Source organism: Eptesicus fuscus, chromosome 4 (assembly GCF_027574615.1).
Source record: "Eptesicus fuscus isolate TK198812 chromosome 4, DD_ASM_mEF_20220401, whole genome shotgun sequence".
Classification (NCBI taxonomy): Eukaryota; Metazoa; Chordata; class Mammalia; order Chiroptera; family Vespertilionidae; genus Eptesicus; species Eptesicus fuscus.
The window spans coordinates 42,358,732-42,379,324 of record NC_072476.1 but is presented as its reverse complement, the minus strand read 5'-3'; the positions used below and the strand labels follow the sequence as shown (position 1 = coordinate 42,379,324).

The window sequence follows — 20,593 nt, the reverse complement described above, 5'->3', positions numbered from 1 at the left end:
AGCCATCATTTCTTTTGGACTACGACTGTAAGGGAGGGATAAGAAAAGGCTGAAGCATGCACCGGTAATGGATGTAGGATAGGAGAAAGAACTGGCACTTATGCCAGCTGGAATTGGAAGATAATCAAAACCCAAAGACTGTAGAAAAGGAGATGAATCAAAAAAATAAATATTGGCTGTAGATTTAGGTTGGAGAACCAAGTCTTTAACTACTAAAATCAAATGCTTACATGTGACAACCTTTACACTCTCATTTCCAGTTTCAAGATGTGAAATGTTCCCTTAAGTCATTTATGGTTCCTTTGGATTCCCAATTATGAGGTGTGTGAAGGCAGGTGAGTCCTGACAAACCTACTTATACTTGACAAACCTACTTATGACTTAACAACCCATGTCAAATCACTGGTTCTACCCTTGAAAGTATTCAAAATGCAACCATTTATCACTTCTTCTGCGCTGGTTCAAGTCCCATCATCTCTTGCCTAGGATTTTACCATAGGATCATAAGTGCTCCCTTGGTCATCCTTGTTTCTGAATAACCTATTTCCCAGAGGTTGATCAGAATCAAAGAACCGAATTGGGAGAGAGAGAAAAAAAAGTTGTTTCCCCGTATGGAAAGCAAGAAATTCACCCAATATCCAGCTTTATGAAGCCTGACTGTAAAAGCCTGAGGAAATGTATTACCCATCCAGCTGGCTGCTACTTTATGTGAGATTACTAGCCTGAGACAGACCCTGGTATAAGAATAAAGACCATCATTGACCCAACCTCTGGGAAATGCCAAGATACCAAGATGGGGAGCAAAAGTCCTTTAAGGGATACAACCAATTTGTCAGTGCAGGAATGTGGTTATTTACTTGCTGGCTATCAACAGAGGGCTGTTCCCATCTTCTAGAGGGCACCCACGTTCCTTGACTTGTAGGGAAGGCAAACGGTTTTCTTTATTAAACCTCTTAGAGTTCCTTTTGGCTGGGTTTGAGATTTAAATTGACATAATACAAATCAACAGAAGAAAAGCATACGCATTTACTTAACAAGCTTTTCATGACTTAGGAGCTTTCATGAGGTACAAAGACCCAAAGAAATTGTGAAACCAATTCACTTTTATATTAGAACAAAGAGAAGCAATTGTGAAAAAGTGACTCAGCTATGTGGGCAGGCTTAAGGAAGATAAAAATTATTTTAACAAGGTCTGTTTATATAGAATTCTCTTTATCCCAACTTCCTGCCCTTGATTAGAGTGTATTTTTCTTATGGTATAGGGAGGGCATCTTTCATATAGGTATTTCATCCCCTGCTTTTAAAGAAAATTTAAGTATTTTTCTTATATTTGCTGTTTTTCAAGAGCCTTAAAGACAAAATAGTCAATATGCCAGAGCAACATATATTTGGGGTAGCATATTCTAAACTCCTTCTGGCTCATGATCCCCATGCTACATCATCAAAGCCAGTATCGGCAGGTTGAGTCCCTCTCATGATTCCAATCTCTTCTGCCTCTTCCTAATAGTCACATCTCTCTGACTTCCTTTTCTATTTCCATTTCCACCCAAGTAACCCAGCATAATCTCCCTATTTTGTTAACTGCTTAGCAACCTAATTCCATCTGCAATCTTAATTCCCTTTTGTTGTGTAAAGTAACACAGTCATAGACATAATACCAGGGCATGCAGATCATGAATGCCCAAATCTTGCCTTCCACTTTTGCACATCTAAAGTTAAGGTTGCAAATTCATATAAACTTCATATGAAAAAAATGTAAATATATATGCCAAAAATATTATTGATATTTATATCAAGGTGCTGGTATTGGAGGTCTCTCAGGGAGTGTGTTTTCCTTTATCTTACAAATGTTCTGCACAATGGCCATGTGAACCTCATTTTTAGAAGAAGAATGTGGAACATTAACAACTAGACATCAAAACCTAAAATGTTCTAAAATGTCAAGTAATATAAGGGGAAGGTGGCTTCCGTGGGCTACCTTTTCTTAAAAATATATTTCTGATCTTTTTTTTAAACATTTAAAAAAATATTTTGTCTTAGTAAGAGATATCATCCTGTATGCTATTGGTTTGTGAAACGCCTACTCTGAGCCTATTGATTTCAGAGAGGATGGGAGAGGGAGAGAGACAGAAACATCAATGGGTGAGAGAGAATCATTGATCGGCTGCCTCCTACACACCCCTTACTGGGGACTGAGCCTGCAATCAGGCATGTACCCTTGACCAGAATCGAACTTCGGACCCTTCAGTCCACAGGCCAACGCTCTATCCACTGAGCCAAACTGGCTAGGGCTTTCTGATCTTTTTAAAAATATATATATTTTATTGATATTTTACAGAGAGGAAGGGAGAAGGATAGAGAGTTAGAAATATCGATGAGAGGGAAACATCGATCAGCTGCCTCCTGCACACCCCCAACTGGGGATGTGCCTGCAACCAAGGTACATGCCCTTGACCGGAATCGAACCTGGGACCCTTCAGTCCACAGGTTGACGCGCTATCCACCAAGCCAAACCAGTCAGGGCTCTGATTTTTTTTTTTATGTAAATTGGTAGTGAGTCCAGGGAGCTTCATATGTATTGCATGTTCCTTAAGTACATCTATAATGGTTATTTTGACATAAATTGTTCTTAAATGACCTAATTGACGATGAAGATGTGATGGTGTCTTCCTCAACCCCTAAGGCCTGGACCTTTTGCTGCTCCCTCTAACTCCAGTGAAGAGGTTGAGATTCTTTTTCTCAGGGCAGGGCCTTCCTTCATAATTCATGCCTTTCACCCAGCTTCTCTCCCAGGTCACCTGCACCATCTCTCCATTTGTTATACCATTGGTTCAATGCCTTTTTTTTCCTTAAGTTTCCTGACACCAACTCTATATAAAAATGTCCTTAATTTTTCCTGCCTGGGTTTCCTCAGGGATCTATTCTAATTTTTGTATTTCCTGGCTGTGCAGTTTTGCTTTCATCTTTTCTTAAGTCTAGGTTTAATTAACTTGGAAATTTATTGTCCCTTATCTACACATAATTTTGAACTTCTGCTCACAGGCTTATTTTTTAAAGTTTCTTCTTTGCTTAGATTTGTTTGTTTTACAAGTTAGTATTGCAACAGGAGACATTTTTACATTTTGACGTGAATATCCTTACCGAGAGTTAAATAATGAAAATATAAAACTACAATTCAAACAACTGGCAAATGTTTAAATTTAACTATTTGAATGAAACAAAAATGTAACTCTATTATTAGAAACAACTAATTTTGGAGCAGGAAGGGAGCTTAAAGATCATCTGACACAGTACTTCTCCACCCTGGTTTACATTGGAATCACCTGATGGGCCCCACCGGCAGCCAATGTAAATAAGAGAAAAATCTTTCAGGTAGTCTTGTAAAAAAATAAAATAAAATAATAATAATAGATGGAGCCACTTTAAAATGGAGCCAGAGCTGCCATGCCAGAGTCGCTGCCCTGCACGTCTTATGCCTCAAATCTTTGAAAATGTTAAATTAGGGCAAAATCACCTTTGGACTGGGCCTGAAACAACATTGTGTCCCAAAGAAGTATTTGCAAAGATAATAAGAAAGCAGATGTTATGACTATAAGACTGATGACTCACAGACTGAAAATTGTTTAGAATTAGTATCACTATGTTAGCTTTTCTGTACTCATAGAAAGGCCTTCCTCTGCTGATGTAATTGTCCTTCTTCCCTTTCTCATAAACACCCCTTGCTTTTTTCTCTTTATCAGAACATTTTGTGGGCTTCTATCTAAATCAGTGCTTCCTGAATAGATATTCTTTTTGATCTCAAATAAATGCTTGTTGTCCCTTACTTTGAAATACATTTTATTTTTAGGTTAACAATCTCCAACAAAGCAATTTCTTTTTTTGTGCCTCCCAGATAACTATTCTCTGTTATTTTTAAAACAATTTAATAATGTTTATAGGCTCTATTTACTGGCCATAAATACAACTGTAATTTTGGCATTTATATAACACTAGAGGCCCAGTGCACGACATTCGTACACTGGGGGTAGGGAGGGTCCCTCAGCCAAGCCAGCACCCTCTCGCAGTCCGGGACCTTCAGGGGATGTCTGACTGCCGACTTAGGCCCAATCCCGGCAGTTGGACATCGCATGAGGGGTCCTTAGTGCTGCCACGGAGGTGAGAGTGGCTCCTGCCACCACCACTGCGCTTGCCAGCCATAAGCCTGGCTTCTGGCTGAGCAGCACTCCCCCTGTAGGAGTGCATTGACCACCAGGGGGCAGCTCCTGCGTTGAGCGTCTGCCCCCTGGTGGTCAGTACATGTCATAGTGACTGGTTGTCCCACCATTCAGTAGATTTGCATATTAGCCTTTTATTATATAGGAGGGGATGGATCAGTAACACATATTACATTCCTGATTCCTATAGGTACACACTACAATGAGAGACATTACTGTTGAGAAGGAGAAAAAGCTTTATTTCCTCAAATAGTATATAAATTTACGTTTTGTTTTGTTTTGTTTTGGGCATCAAAATTATGCTCAGAGATTGATTAGTCCTTGCCAGCAATTTATTTAGCAAAGGCTCATAGTAGGCGTTTCACAAACCAATAGCATACAGGATAATATCTCTTAGTAAGACAAATTAAAAAGCAACATTCTGCCCTAGCTGGTTTGGCTCAGTGGATAGAGCATCAGCCTGTGGACTGAAGGGTCCCAGGTTCGATTCTGGCCAAGGGCACATGCCCAGGGTTGCCAGCTTGATCCCCAGTAGGGGCATGCAGAAGGCAGCCCATCAATGATTCTCTTTCATCTATGATGTTTCTATCTCTCTCTCCCCTCTCCCTTCCTCTCTAAAATCAATAAAAATATATTTAAAAAACAACAACAACAACATTCCAAGCAAATGGCAAATTAACAACACTATTGTTCCAAGCAAGGGTCCCTTGTTTCAGTACCCTGCCTCTCCATGGAGGGTTCCCTGTCCCCCTGCCTTGCCCCCTCCATGTAGGGCCTTCTATTTCTCTGCCCTGTCCCCTCATTCATAGGCTTCTTGGAGGCCTGTGCTCGCATCTCCAGTCTTTATCTCTCCTTCCTCCAGGGAAGACAGGAGACCCTCCATGGAGAAGGAAGGGCAGGGGACACAGGATCCTCCATGGAAAAGGCAGGGTAGGGGACATGGGATCCTCCATGGAGGGGACAGGGTCCTCTCTCCCCCTGCCCTGCTCCCACCATGGATGGTCCCTTTTCCCCTCTGCCTTGCCCCTTCCATAGAGGTTCTTCTGCTCCTCTGCCCTGTCCCCACCTCTCCTCCCCCCCAGGCCTCTGCAGGGTGTGTGCTAGGGTCTTCATCTCTCCTGCCTTCAGGCTGTGTGCCCACTCTCTGTACCTGAAGCACATTCCTCACCCTCTTCATCTGTCTAAATCCTACCTGTGCTTTCAAGACCCATCTCAAGCCACAAGAAAAGATGAAATAAGGCAATATGCAACAACATGAGACTATTATGCTAAGAGAAATAAGTCAGTTGTAAAAAAGCTTAAGAATCACATGATTTCACTCATGTGTGTGATATAAAATTGAAACTCATAGACACAGAAAACAGTATGGTGGTTACCTGTGGGAAGGGGCGTAGATGGTAGTAAAGGATAAAGGAGCCAAATATATAATAACAGAAAGATTATTTGACTTTGGGTGGTAGGCACACAATAAAATATACAAATTATATATCATAGAAATTTACACTTGAAACCTATATTAACCAATGCCACCCCAATAAATTTAAGAAAAATAAAAATACACATCTCAAATATCATATCCAATGTAAAATTGCAGAGTCATCTTTAAAAAATGTAAATTCCCTTGCCGAAACCGGTTTGGCTCAGTGGATAGAGCGTCAACCTGTGGACTGAAGGGTCCCAGGTTCGATTCCGGTCAAGGGCATGTACCTTGGTTGCAGGCACATCCCCAGTAGGAGGTGTGCAGGAGGCAGCTGATCGATATTTCCCTCTCATCGATGTTTCTAACTCTCTATCCCTCTCTCTTCCTCTCTGTAAAAAATCAATAAAATATATTTAAAAATAAAACAAAAAACATTATTAAAAAATAAATAAATAAATAAATAAATAAATAAATAAAGTAAATTCCCATGTAATGTTACAGTAGGAAGACAGCTGTCTACAAGTAGAAAGCAGACCTTCACCAGACACTGGATCTGCCAATGCTTTTATCCTGGACTTCTCTATCTCCAGGACTGTGAAAAAACAAATATATATATATATATATATATATATATATATATATACTCACACACATATATATATCAGATCATGTCCTTCTCATGCCTAAAAGCCTTAATGGATCTAATAGCATTTTCAACCCACCCGAGGGCTCTTTATCTGCCCTCTGCCCTCCCCTGCACCCCAGCCAGCCTGGATCACCATGCCTTAGGGGAAAAAGGCTGGGGGAAGTGCTTCCTGGGCAGCCAATGAACATATATCTGATGGAACATCTGAATAGAACTACAGTTCTATTAGGAAAGAAATGGAGGGAGGCATCTGCTAGGGTCAGCCACACACAAAGGGACTAAACTTTCATGACACAGTGACAGGATTGCAGCTGCATGACCTAATCATGCTTTTGCTCCTCTGCCCAATCCGCGAAGACCCATGAATTGCCCACAGCAGGAAGCAGCTCCCAGGCCTCTGAAAACCCACGGACTCACTGTAGAGTCCTTGAGCTCACATGGCTGATCTCAGACTATGGGTTCCATGTACCTTAAGTCTAAAGATGTGGTCTGTTTCAACCATTTAATTCCACTCTTACAATGAAAGCCAGGTAGTGGGCATACAATGCAATATACAGATTATTGTACCCAGGAGTTAGAAATGTGAACAGGTGCAACTGCTATGGAAAGCAGGTTCCTCAAGAAAAAAAACAACAAAAACACAGAACTACCATGTGATCCAGCAATCCCATTTCTGGATATTTACTCAAAGAACTGAAGGCAGGGTCTTGAAGAGATATATGCACACCCATGTTCACATCAGTGTTATTCACAACAGCTAAACATTGAAGCAACTCAGGTATTCCAGTGATGGATGAATGAATAAACACAAGGTGGGTCCACCAATACAATATTATTTCTTTTTAAAAGGAAAGACATTGTTAGAGATCTAAGATGGTGGCCACCTTATCAAGAGTGGGAACCAAAGCAGATCTACCTAATAAATAAAAACAAAGAAACACCCACAATGGGAAGACAAAGAAACATGCTCCAAATGAAAGAACAGAAGAAATCACCAGGAAAAAAAAAAAAGTTAAATGAAGTAGAGGCAAGCAATCTGCCAGATGTAGAGATTAAAGCAGTGGATATATGGATGCTCAAGGAACTTAGAAAAAGAATGGATGAAATCAGTGAGAATGTAAACAAAGAGATAGCATGAAAAAGGATAGAAACTATAAAAAAGAACCAATCAGAAATTAACAATAAAATATCTGAAATGAAGAATACTCTAGAAGGAATAAACTGTTGATTGGATTAAGCAGAGGATCAAATAAGCAATTTCAAAGACAGAGTAGCAGAAAACACTCATTCAGTACAGAAAAAAAAAATTAAAAAATGAGGATAGTTTAAGGGGCCTTTGGAACATGAAGCATAACAACATCCACATCATAGAGGTAACAGAAGAAAAACAAATAGATCAAGGAATTGAGAACCTATTTGAAGAAATAATTGAAAATTTCCCTATCCTGGTGAAGGAAAAAGACACACCAGTCTGGGAAGCACAGAGTGCCCCAAAGCAGATGAACTCAAAGAGGCCCACACCAAGACACGTCATAATTAAAATGACAAAGGTTAAAAACAAAGAATCTTAAAATTGGCAAGAGAGAGTTACCTACCAGGGAGCACCTATAATTCTAATAGCTGATTTCTCAACAGAAACATTTCAGGAGAGAAGGGTTTAGAACAAATTATTCAAAGTGATAAAAAGCAATAAACTAAAACCAACACTACTCTACCCAGCAAGACCATCATTTAAAATTGAAAAAAAAAATAGCTTTCCAATCAATAAAAGACTAAAAATATTTGTCACCACCAAATCAGTAATACAGTGCCTGTTAAAGGATCTTCTTGAAGAAGAAGAAAAAACAACACAAACACAGTTAAAAGAATAAAATGGCAATAAATACTAACCTATCAATAATCACTTTAAATGCTCCAATCAAAAGACATAGGGTAGCTGAATGGATAAGGAAATAAGACCGATATGTATGCTGTCTACAAGAAACCCACATCAAAATAATAGATTCAGACTAAAAGGAAAGGGATAAAAAAAGATATTTTATGCAAATGGAAATAAAGAAAATGGCTGAGGTAGCAATATTTATATCTGACAAAACTCAAGGACATGTGATGATCAGAGGGAAGGTGGCACCATTGTAGGGAGGCTATACTTTTAAATGATCTGCAGATCACAACTGTAGAAATGATGCTTACGTTCTGTCAAAGGTAAGGGATGATTAATAATTTTTCTCTGTGTACTTGGCATAATGGTGCTCAAAATTTGATGATAATTGTACCTTATCTCTACATGCTCTCTTCTTCCAGAGATAGCTCTATTCTGCAGGAGGTTAAACCAAGATGAGAGACGAAAAGTGACTCATCAAAAGTCCAACATTTACTCAGAGGTTAAGCCCGGGAGATTCTAATTGCCCATCAAAGACTGTGTCTGTTAAGGTAATAATGTCAAGCTGTCATAATGGACTTGGCAATGTCTGAACCCAGTGAAGTCTATTTGTGTTCCATGTTGTGGGCCTGGGAACCACTGTGGCTCTTCCTCTCCACACAGTGACTCAGGGACCCTGGGCTTTCAGACAGGTGGCTTCACTAAGTGCCCTGGAGGCCTGTTGACCCTCCACATTCAGCTGACAATGAGCACAGAACAATGGCGTGCAGGACCAACAGACATATCAGGAAGGCAGAGGAGGAGCTATGCAAAGCTGGTCCCACCTACTGCCAATCCTGAGCCACAGGGCGAGAGAGGCTCACAAATGCAGAATAGTGTGAACACCATGCCTCTCAAAACCCAGGACTGCACACTCACCCTCTGTTCCCGTATGTGTGCCGCCAACTCCACCCATCTTTTTCAGGAAGAATACCCAGAGAGAAAAACAAAAAGTACCTCATACCAACCAACAGAGCACTTCAAAGGTCTATGAGAAAAGACACTGTTCATTTATTTCTGAAGGAAGTCTACTTGCTGTCCAGGCTCACTTTCTTCCTTCCCTTTCTTCTTAAAACACAAAAAACATAACACATCATTCTGGAGCCACCAAGGTGGAGCAGGTCCACAGCCAGCCATCCCCTCACTGATGATCACCACGACCTGGGGACAGAATAGAAAAGGCTGGAAACTGCGGACTCTGGAAAGGAAGCAGCCACAGGCAGACTGGGCAGGAAGTCAGAACCTGACGAATGCCCTAGCTGGTTGGGCTTAGCAGATAGAGCGTAGACCTGTGGGCTGGGGGAGGGGGGGTCTCCGATTCCATTCTGATCAGGGGCGCATGCCCAGGTTGCGGGCTCGATCCCCAGTGTGGGGAGTGCAGGAGGTAGCCGATCCATGATTCTCTCTCATCATTGATGTTTCAATCTCTCCCTCTCCCTTCCTCTCTGAATTCAGTAAAAATATATAGAACCTGACAAATGAGCAGCATAGAGGTGAGCTGATTGGTTTTCCTTCCTGATCACGGCAGGACTGGAATGACACAGAGAGGACTGGACAAAGGGCTGTCCAGAGCCAGACTGGGGTACTGCCCGGGAACATTCCCTCTTCTCCTCTCCTGGCCCTGTTCCTACCATGAAGCTGCAACTAGGACAGGGATTAAGCTCCTAAAATGTCACGGAAAACTGGTTTCTGGCGGGGGCCTGGGAAAATGGGCCCCTGTGGTCCACAATTTTGGGGGAATCCTGATTATTTTTTCTCTTTTTTTTTATTTCCACTTTGCCCTGACAATCACCCAGTTATGTGAAGCTTTAGCACAGTGCATGGTGAGGAGAGGAATCTCAAATTCTGAGAGAAACCAGAACTTCTAGCCGGAGGACCAGGGAAGGTGGCAGAGGCTCAGGAGAAGAGGCATCTATGGTGAGCTGGGCCTGCAGGGAGCACACCCTGGACTCCAGCGCAGGCTCTGTGCCACCTGGGCCGAAGTCACCCCCACAGACGCTGAGACAGAACTGCGGTCTGAACTTACTAGTAATGTTCTCACAGACTTAAACAGTGATCTCTCAACCTCAGCCTTTCAGTGCTGGGAAGACAGACTATGGAACCCGGTCCAGTAAAGGCAGCACATCTATCGCTAGCTTTATTCAAAGTTTGGAAGTATTTCTCCTTCCAAATTTGAACAGGCACAGAGGTCAAGTGGAAGAAGGCCAGAGATCCGGAGTGTCTGCAGACTGCCATGCTTTTAGTTCCAAGAACAAGTTTATTTCTGCAAATAAATCTATTATTATTTTGCATTTTCAGTTTTTCCTATGTTTTCTATGTTAAAGACTAAATTTCTTGTCTCAAATGTAAACATAAGCAAATGAAGATCAGCTCTCAGCCCTGGGTGTGGATGGAGGAAGGAGGTGCTAATTTAGCATGAGTTCCAGCAAGAGCATAGGCCCAGCCAGACCTCTGGCCTGGGGAAACCATGATAAAAAAACATTTTTAATAGTTATTATAATTGACTTGATTTCTCAAAATATGTTATTTGTTTCATTGAGAGATATAAATAAGCTAAATAATCACTAATTCTTCACCATTTATTAATTGTGTGGTACTAGGAAACTTATCTTAATTTCCCTGAACCTATTTTCTTCTGGTAAAAAGAGAATAATGATACATATAGAACTCACTTATTTTTAAGTATAACTATCAGTATTAATGACGGATATAGGTCATGAGAAATTTCATCAATGTCTATAAACATCTAGTACAGTGTGATTCTTTGGGCTAGTCTTAAACTGCACTCATGCCTCTTCTAAAATAAAAATAAATCATCCATCATATACCCATATAACAGCATTTTCACTAAATAGGGGCTTTGTGTAAAACATGTCTCCAAAATGTAAAATGTAAGATTTCCCAAGTGTGACTGCCACAATGCATCCACTCAAGCATTCTAACATCTGATATTCTAACATTTTTATATTTAGTTTTGTTTAACTTCCTCATTTTTTTTTTGGCAATAGTCACATCTGCTTCAGCAATTTTAAACTTCCTTCTGCAAAAGGTGTTTAAAAACATGCATGTTTCTTATATAATACAAACATTATCTCTTTGGAAACTTTAAAAAAATGCAGTAAATATGGTAAGAAATTGAATTATAACCATAAGAGAATTTATGTCAGGCATATTTTGCTCAGAGGTTTTGGCTCAAGGTACTTATGTAGCAAAAACAGTGACTTACAGTAATAAACATCTCTAGCTGAATCATCAGTGGAAACAGCAACTCAGGAAATATAAATTCTGATCTTAGCTCTTTCTAATATATACGTAATTTTATAATTTAATAATATCAAGGCATTCATTTTACTGTAAGTAAACTCAGTTTTGTACAATATGAAATTGGGGAAACAATAAATATCTACTTAACCATGTTGTAAAAAAACAAAAGGAAGAAGCTTTATGGTATCAGAGGAAGAGAACTAGCCCCGGAGTTAGAAGATCTAGCTTTTAAGCATAGCCTTGTCACTTAAAATAGTCATTTTAATTTAAACAAGCTACCTCATTTCCAGAGGCTGTCATTTTTCCTTATTCATCAAATAGAGATAATAATATGTATATTATTTACCTTGCAAGGCTGTGGGGAAGAACAAAATGGAATAATGTTGGTAAAAAGACTTTATAAATTGTAAAGTGCTATATACACGCGTTATAATTTTAGAAATAACACCAGGGCTTTGTTATATTTCTGGTACCAGAGGCTGCAGTTCTTCCACAGTGTCTTGGGAAAAGAATTTCAGGGACACTCATGTAAGAAGAGATTTAAACGATAGTGGCAGATTTGTTAGAACAAAGAGAGAGAGTACACTCTTGGAGGGACAGAGAGTGGGCGGCTTTATGGTACTGGCTGCAGGGACTCAAGAAAAGAGTGTTACAGAGGCAAAAGAGGAGTGCTCTGCCACTACTGCTGCACCTCAGGTTGCAAGTCTTGCAGGGACCCTTAGAGTTGAGGAGAAAATAAGGCAAAAAGTACCTGCCCAAGAGAAAGAAGGGCACAGATGTGCCCCAAGGAGGATGTGTGAACTGGGTTCCTGGCTTTTCCCAGGCTTCTGTTTGTGCCCTCCTCTCACCCTCATTTAATCTCTTTCCTAGCTTTCCCGAGGTCTTGTGCCATTCTCCAATCGGATCCTTTTCCCAGATTTTCCCAGGATAGTCTCTTCCCCCTTTATGGTCACCATTTTGGCTTCTGTGCATGCTTCATAGTTTTGTTTCATTATTTGGCTCCTACTGTATATGCACTTAGTAAAAAGAATCCCTCTGCTTCATCTTGGCTTCTACTATGCATGCACTTAGTGAAAGGAATTTCCCCTTGCCATTTTGTGACACCGTCCCCGCCCCCAAGCCTGTTACCCCTTGGAGTAAGCTGTAAGGCTGTCTTTCCTGCCTTATTGACTAGAGGGGATGTTGTCCAAAATGATGCTGGTTACTCCCCAGGGTGACTATGAAACTTTATTTCTTGACTTAATCAGGCATAACCAGATGTCTGCCTCCTTTCTCTTTTGTTAATAACTAACTGCCTACTCTGACAGTTCCATCTGGTTTGGCATGGAATCCGAATGTTGTTCTATTTTAAACTATTTGAAGGGTTATGTCAGTAACAAGGCTGCATATGTTTATCTTTACAGGAATTTTGAGGTAGGAATTATAATAAAATTAAAAGGATATTTATTTTGGAATTCTATTGCTGTTAAGTCACATATACGTGCTATTTCCTTTTATTAATTTATCTTTATTGTTGAAAATATTACAGATGACCCCCTTATATATGCTATTTCAATGAATTACATTTGTTTTGAGAAATATCACTTTTCTCTGTTTATATGTTCTCCACTAGAGGTCTGGTGCATGAATTCGTGCACCAGTGGGGTCCCTCAGCCTGGCCTGCGGGATCAGGCTGAAACCGGCTCTGTCATCCCCCAAGGGGTCCCAGATTACAAGAGGGCACAGGCCAGGCCAAGGGACCCCATTGGTGCATGATCAGGGCCAGGGAGGAATGCGGGAGGTTGGCCAGCCGGGAAGGCTCCAGGGCATGTCCAGACCGTCTTGCTCAGTCCTGATCGGCTGGACCCCAACAGCAAGCTAACCTACCGGTCGGAGCGTCTGCCCCCTGGTAGTCAGTGCACGTCATAGCGACTGGTAGACCGGTCGACTCTCTGTCCCCTGGTGGTCAGTGCATATCATAGCAAGCAGTTGAGTGGCCTTAGCATATCATTAGCATATTATGCTTTGATTGGTAGAATGGCTGACCAGCCAACCGGACACTTAGCATATTAGGCTTTTATTATATAGGATTCCTTTTACCACCAGTCATGTCACATGAACAATAAGCTAAAAACGGATATAGAAGCACCAATGGTCACCTTCATGTTCCAGACCTCTTGGAAGACTACAATACAATCAAATGAATTTGAAATGCATTCATGGAGCTAGCTGTAGTAAAAACTACACATAGCATAGTGATGGCGCATTTTATTTGCTGCCCCTTCTTAAATCAGGTAACCTCCAGGTATTTCTAGGGTACAATCAAATCTCTGTGTGTGTGTGTGTGTGTGTGTGTGTGTGTGTGTGTGTGTGTGTGTGTGTTTAATCAAAAGCACATCATCCTGGTCAATTTGGCTCAGTGGACAGAGTGTCAGTCTGCAGAACTAAGGGTCCTGGGTTCAATTATGGTCAAGGGCATGTATCTTGGTTGCAGATTCCTCACCGGCCTGGGCACTAGTAGGGGCTGGTGAAGGAGGCAACTAATTTATGTGTTCTCTCACATCAATATTTCTCTCTGTCTTTCCCTCTCTCTAAAAATCAATGGAAAGCCCTAGCTGGTTTGGCTCAGTGAATAGAGCGTCGGCCTGTGGATTGAAGGGTCCCAGGTTCAATTTCGGTCAAGGGCACATTGCCTGGGTTGCGGGCTTGATCTCCAGTAGGGGGCATGCAGAAGGCAGGCAGCCGATCAATGATTTTCTCTCATCATTGATGTTTCTATCTCTCTCTTCCTCTCCCTTCCTCTCTGAAATGTATATATATATCACCAATGGGAAAACATCCTCCAGTGAGAATTAAAAAATAATAGTAATAAATAAAATTTGTAAAAAGCCACTTAATATTACATTAATTTCAAATCTGTATTTCAATCCCTGTCTTCTCTTTAATATTTCAGATTCTTATAAGCAACCACCTACTTGATATCTCTACATAATTCCAATGTTGGTATTTGAAGTAGGGCATGGACAAAATAGAATTCTTGGCATGCTTTTGGTACTACTTTCTACCAAATATGTTCATCACCCCAGTCTTCCCTATCTCAATTAATCACTCAGTTAGTCCAACTAAAAAAATATGTACATGTCCCATGATTCTTTTTTGCATTAGCTATATGTCTAAACCATCAATCAATCTTTTGACTACTTTAAAATACATCATTAATCTGGGGCATTTCTTTTCATCTTTTTGTTATCATTCTAATTCAAGCCACTTTCCTCTCTCTCTCTCTCTCTCTCTCTCTCTCTCTCTCTCTCTCTCTCTCTCTCTCTCTCTTCCCTCCTCACACTTTTTGAACCATCTAAAAGTAAGCTACAGACATAATGTCTCATTACCCCTAAATACTTGTATATAATTCCCCAATACAGGGATATTTTCTAATACGACCACATACAACTTTTAACAGGGAAATTAACATAGATTTAATTCTATTATCTAAGCTATAGAACTTATTTAGATCTCCCCAACTGTCTAAATAAAAGATATCCACTTTTAACTGTTCTAAGTCTACAGAAGAAGCATGAGTAGTGTGCTCTGCCCAGCGTGGGATGATTGATCAATAGATAACACTATTATAGCCATACTTATCCTAATTATTTATAGTCTACCTTTAAGAAAAATAAATGAAAGGAAATAGGGAATTTGCTCTATCTAGCACTGCCTTGCTTTCAGATCTTTCATTAGCAACTTAATATGTCTGGTCCTCAGTTTCCTTAGCTATAAAATAAGAAGGTTATAGAAGATTGCTTCTGAGGAGCATAGTGGTTCTAGAATCCCATAATTTTATGACAATGGTTTCTGCTTCCATATTTTAGTATTAGGATGATTCTAGTGCCATTTTGAGGCTCCTTGTTAATAGATAAGTTCACTGTGTCAAGGATAGGCTACTGAAAGTCACCGTTTTTTTGAGCTCAAGGTCCTTGCAGGTTACTATAGGAGTTCACATGAAGGGTTGTTGCTTTGAGGGAAATAGATGAAAAAAATCTGTCCTCTCTCTGTGTTCAAGGATTTTGACTCTGTATACTCATTATGTAACTTCAACTTTAAAAAAAATTGCTTAACATTTACTTTTGCAATATTTTCTCTCACCTATATATTTAAGTATTGAAGAGCAAAAGATAGATGCTAGGATGCTTTTTAGCAAAGTTCATATATTCCCCTACATAGTACTTATATTCAAAACACAGATACATTTTAAAGGAGAGCCAGGGTAGGAGCATATGTCTTTTCATTTTTAGATAAAGTGAGGAATTGGCAACAGATGACATGTTAGACCAGCAATTTTCAAACAGTGTGCCAGCAAGAATTTTAAAAACATGCAAATATTTGACTATTTACTCAGGAGCACTGACCTCTTTTTCCTGAGATTGTCAAATTAAAAAATGACTATAGCCAACACAACAATAGCTGTCCAGTTTAAATGAATAAAAGTTATACTTACTTTTGGTCATATCAGCAAAAAAATATATATTTTTTGGTGTGCCACAGAATTTTAGAAATTAGTTTATGGGTGCCATGAAATGAAAAAGGTTGACAATCGCTGTGTTAAACCAAAATGCTGTCTGGGCCTCAAAGCTGGGGAAGTGTTTGTTCCTCAAAGAATTTCAAGGTTGAGATTTTTATCCCCTTAGATAGTTTAACATATGGGATGAAATCCATAGCCTAGACCAGAAAGTGCACCCAGTTCTATGCCCATGTCAATTAAGGATTCACTTCTGCATTCCATGCAGCATATTAGGAATTTGTGGGATTTGGGAAAGCATTTCATATTAGTTTGAGAAATAATTGGAGGGGGTAAGAGTCAGGATAGGTGAAACAAGGAAGGAGAAGTCAGGAAGGAAGAAGAAGCAAGCAAGCATCAGTGGAAGTAAGGAAGAAGGGAGAAAGGCCAGAAAAAATCAGGAAGGCAAATAAAAAATGTATTAAGCATGTACTAGGTACCAAAGGTACTCAATCTTGTTATAGACATAATCTTATTTAGTACTCACACACTCTCTTATTTTTTCTTTTAATCTTTATTGTTGAAAATATTACATAGGTCCTCCTTTTTCCCCCCTTACTCACGCGCTTCTTAAGTACAGAGAGTTAAGTTTTTACTAAAGGTCACAGGGGCACAAAGCAACAAAATCACAATGTAAAGCCAGATCTGTGATTTAAAAGTCACTCTCAAAGGTGATTTTCTTTTACACATATATATACTAGAGCCCAGTGCATGAAATTTGTGCATGGGGGGGGGGGGGGCGGCGGGAGGGTGGCCTCAGCCCAGCCTGCACCCTCTCCAATCCAGGACCCTCGGGGGATGTCCAACTGCCCCCCCCTCCGCCGGCCTGACAGCCCCTCACTGCCCCCCTGCCGGCCTGGTCGCCCCCAACTGCCCACCCTGCCAGCCTGGTCGCCCCATGCAGCCTGCTGTTCAGTTGTTTAGTCATCCCTCACTAACCCCCCTGCCGGCCTGGTCGCCCCATGCAGCCTGCTGTTTGGTCGTTACTGTTACTGTGACAGCATCCAGGACAATTTGCATATTCTTCTATTATTAGTATAGATATATATTTTATTGATTTCAGAGAGGAAGGGAGAGGGAGAGATAGAAACATCATTGATGAGAGGGAATCAAATCATTGATCGGCTGCCTCCTACTGGGGATTGAGCCTACAACCCGAGCTTGTGCCCTTGATTGGAACTGAACCTGGGACCCTTCTGATGTTCTATTCACTGAGCCAAACTGGCTAGGGCTCAAAGGAGATTTTTAATCTGTGCAGCAAAAGTGTACACATGAGAGCTAACTCAGTAGTGTTTCCTGCATGGGTTGAATGATTAGATAAATTTAACTTTCAAAATAGTCCTATGAGATAATTATTGTTTTTTCCTTTTTTCACAGATAAGGAAACAAAAGGTCAAAAAGTTAAATATCACACTGAAATCCAAGGGCTTTTGCAAACATCAGCAAATCCCTTGAGTGTATAGCACAGGCAAAAGGGTCCCCCATTCTCTGGGCATCTTGAAACGAGGTGAGCTCAGTAGGGTCAAGTGTGTGCACCTGGATGCATAACAGGGCAGTGCTTCAAGAGAGGGATCCTATGCCTTGTTGCTCTCTTTTTTATAGGTAAAGGACATAAAGTCTGGGCTTGGGCACTAAGTGGTCTGAGCTAGAGGCCAGTTATTTGTAAACAATAGTTGTTAGCTCCTGTGGGAAGTTGGTTTGGGGTGCAACTCTTCCCATTGAGGAGAAAGAAAATAAGTGGTGCCACACATTGTTTGAGACATAGCCTCTTCCACTGGTAAGGGGAGAGGGAGGAGTTCCCTGAAGCTAGTTCATCCAGGCAACCCAGAGAGAATTCCTAGAGTCATTCATTGAACAATCCATCTTTACTCATTCACGAAAAATAGTAGCAGAACCAGGACTTGAATTCATGTCTTTTGATTTCAAAACCCAGGTGGAAATTGGAAAGCTTTCTCTAATGAGTGAATACAACAGCCAAATCTAATGGTTATGGTAAACTCAGGTTTGTTTCACATGACTCATTTGGGATTTCAGGTGTTCAAATGGCAGGTTATAGTCAAATAGGCAAATGCCACCATCCTGGTTCCAGGTGATGGATCTACTCAGCATCCCAGACATAGCTAAGGACTTGAGAGAGAAGATGTCTCCAACTGAAAGAGAAAGGGTACCTCAGAGACTGACAAAGCAAGTCATAGGAAACCTTTTCCATTAAACTCATTGGTTGAATTAAAGGACACCTTCATAAATAATTGTACTCTCTGTCCTTCACCAAAAAGGCTCTTTATGAAGAAAATTTCTATACAAACAAATACAGAAGATCAAAGGGAATTTCTACTTTAAGAAGTTTGAATCTTTCCCACTAATTTATAGTATCATTTTTGTGCCTACAATGAAGTACATAGACTTTATGTAAAGAGTCCTACTGTGAATACTTTTGTGAATGACTACCCCATGATTTTAAAATTTTTTCAGTTCATTTTTAAACTATAACTAATTTTTAATACAGGTTTCCTTATGCTAGGCTTACCATTTTCTCCATTATGTTTTTGTGTTATCTTTATAGCAGATTTAAAGCAAAGACTTGCATTTTTCTTTATTCTCTAAAATGTTGAGAGATGTTTCCTTATGTGAAAAACCATTGTTATTAAACTGATTCTGATCTGAGAATGCTCCTGTTTTTATTTCTTTTTTTTTCATAAAACTGAACCAGAGATGACAAGCAAACAAGAGGCTTCCTTTCCTATATCAAACTTTTTTTTTTTTTTTCAAATCGCTCAGTTAATGAAATATTATCTCCTTTTTGCCTGAGATCAAAATCAGGACTGCATTGCTTATTTATTCCTACATTTGCTCCTTGGCAGCATGGAATTGTGGGTCAAATGACACATTGATAATGTACATGATTCATAAAGATCATTTACAGATAGAATATTCACCCTATAGATAGAGTTACTTTTTCTGTTTTCCTATGTTTTATTTCCTTCCTTCTTTGCTTTGCTTCCCTTTCCCCCTTCTTCCCTTTAGCTATACAGCTTATAATTTAACTCATAAATAAACCTAATGTTAATAGTAAAGTTCTATTTTATGATAAAAATGGGAGAATTGAATGTTAAAGTATAAATATGAGAAAGCAAACTGTTACTGAATTTGTATATATTTTACATTCTACATACAGCCTATTAGACTGTTAATGTAATGTTGTGCTTTGAACCTGTATATAGCTAGTTTTTGTAAGACGATTTCTTAGTACTTTGGATCAGTCGGGTAGGTGGGTCGGGTGTAACTTACATTAGTTTTCCCCAGAAGAAGATTCTGAGATAAAAAATTTGAGTGCAGATAGTTTACTTGGGAGATGAATCTCAGCAGAGGAATGGAAAAGTGAGACAAGAAAGGGAAAAAATAAAGTTAGCTTTTATAAAGCAGATTGTAGCTTCGGGCAACTGAGACTCAGTCCTGTTGGATAACCCTGGCAAGTAAGTAGAATTTCTCTTCCTTTTTGGACAATATCCTTCAGGAACTCTTATCTGCTCTAAACTGAACATATTTTGCATTTTTATTTAACGAGGAGGTTGCCTGAGAAGTCGCTTTCCCTTAGTTCAAGAAAGCAGGATAAAATAAGCTTTTCTTCACTTTTGTAAAATAAACATGAAACTAAATATGAAAACTCAATATTGAATAAATAAGAGGGTTGTGGTAATAGTAGGAGAAGCATTAAGTAAAAAAAAAAAAAGTAATCCTTCGTTTACAAAACAGAGTGAGGTCATCTGATTCAAATAGTGACAGATAAGATCATTTAACTGGACCTTTTCACTGAGGACAGCTATAACTCTTCAAGAAATACAAAAGGTTAGCAGCTCCCTCCCACTCCCAGTTAAAAAAAATGAATGAGAAAATGTATATAATGTACATAGATCTAGTAAGTTTTCAAATATTGGCAGTTATTATTGTTAATGAGCCATTCTGGATATCTGGATAACTGAATTTTTCTATTTTATGAACCTAGAATTCCTTAATATAATCTGATTTGACAAAAATATTTTCAATACATTTAAAATATCTGCTTTCAAACAGAAAATACAGAATAAAACTTAACATTTTATTGATGAATTGGGATCATCATTATGAATTATTTTAAGTTCAATAAATGGGGAAAGGAATTTACACTCAAATGGCTGTAGTTCTAGGCAATTTATATCCATCATAAGATTTAATCCTCATAATAGCTCTTAGAAGTAGACAATATTATCCCTATCTTATAAAAGAAGCTGAATTGCAGAGAAGTTAATTTCTCTAATGTTAAGTCACTGCTAATTGATGAGGCCTGTTTGATTTGAAAGCCCATGTTCTAATAACCACTCCAGACAACCACATGATAAATCTCTCAGAATGAATAATGTATGTGAGGCTATTTGCTCTTATATTAAATGGCCCAAACCATGTACTTTTTAGGTTTGTGTGTCTTGTTTTTCTCCTCTATAGACTTGGGTAGCAGTCACTATTGATTACCTAGGCTACTTTGCTCTGTAGTCATCTTTCTCTATAGCTCATTTGTTCCTTGCTAAGAGAACCCTGCTTGTTCGAGAACCCTGCTTGT

General features: G+C 39.6%; 1 long non-coding RNA gene across 1 annotated transcript; it reads left to right on the top strand.

The window, feature by feature from the left end:
• The first annotated feature begins 259 nt into the window (after window positions 1-259).
• Window positions 260-10,160, top strand: LOC114232580 (uncharacterized). Its single transcript, XR_008555670.1, has 3 exons — window positions 260-335; window positions 8,585-8,713; window positions 9,998-10,160. It is a non-coding gene; the product is annotated as an uncharacterized LOC114232580 (long non-coding RNA).
• The last annotated feature ends 10,433 nt before the right edge of the window (window positions 10,161-20,593 follow it).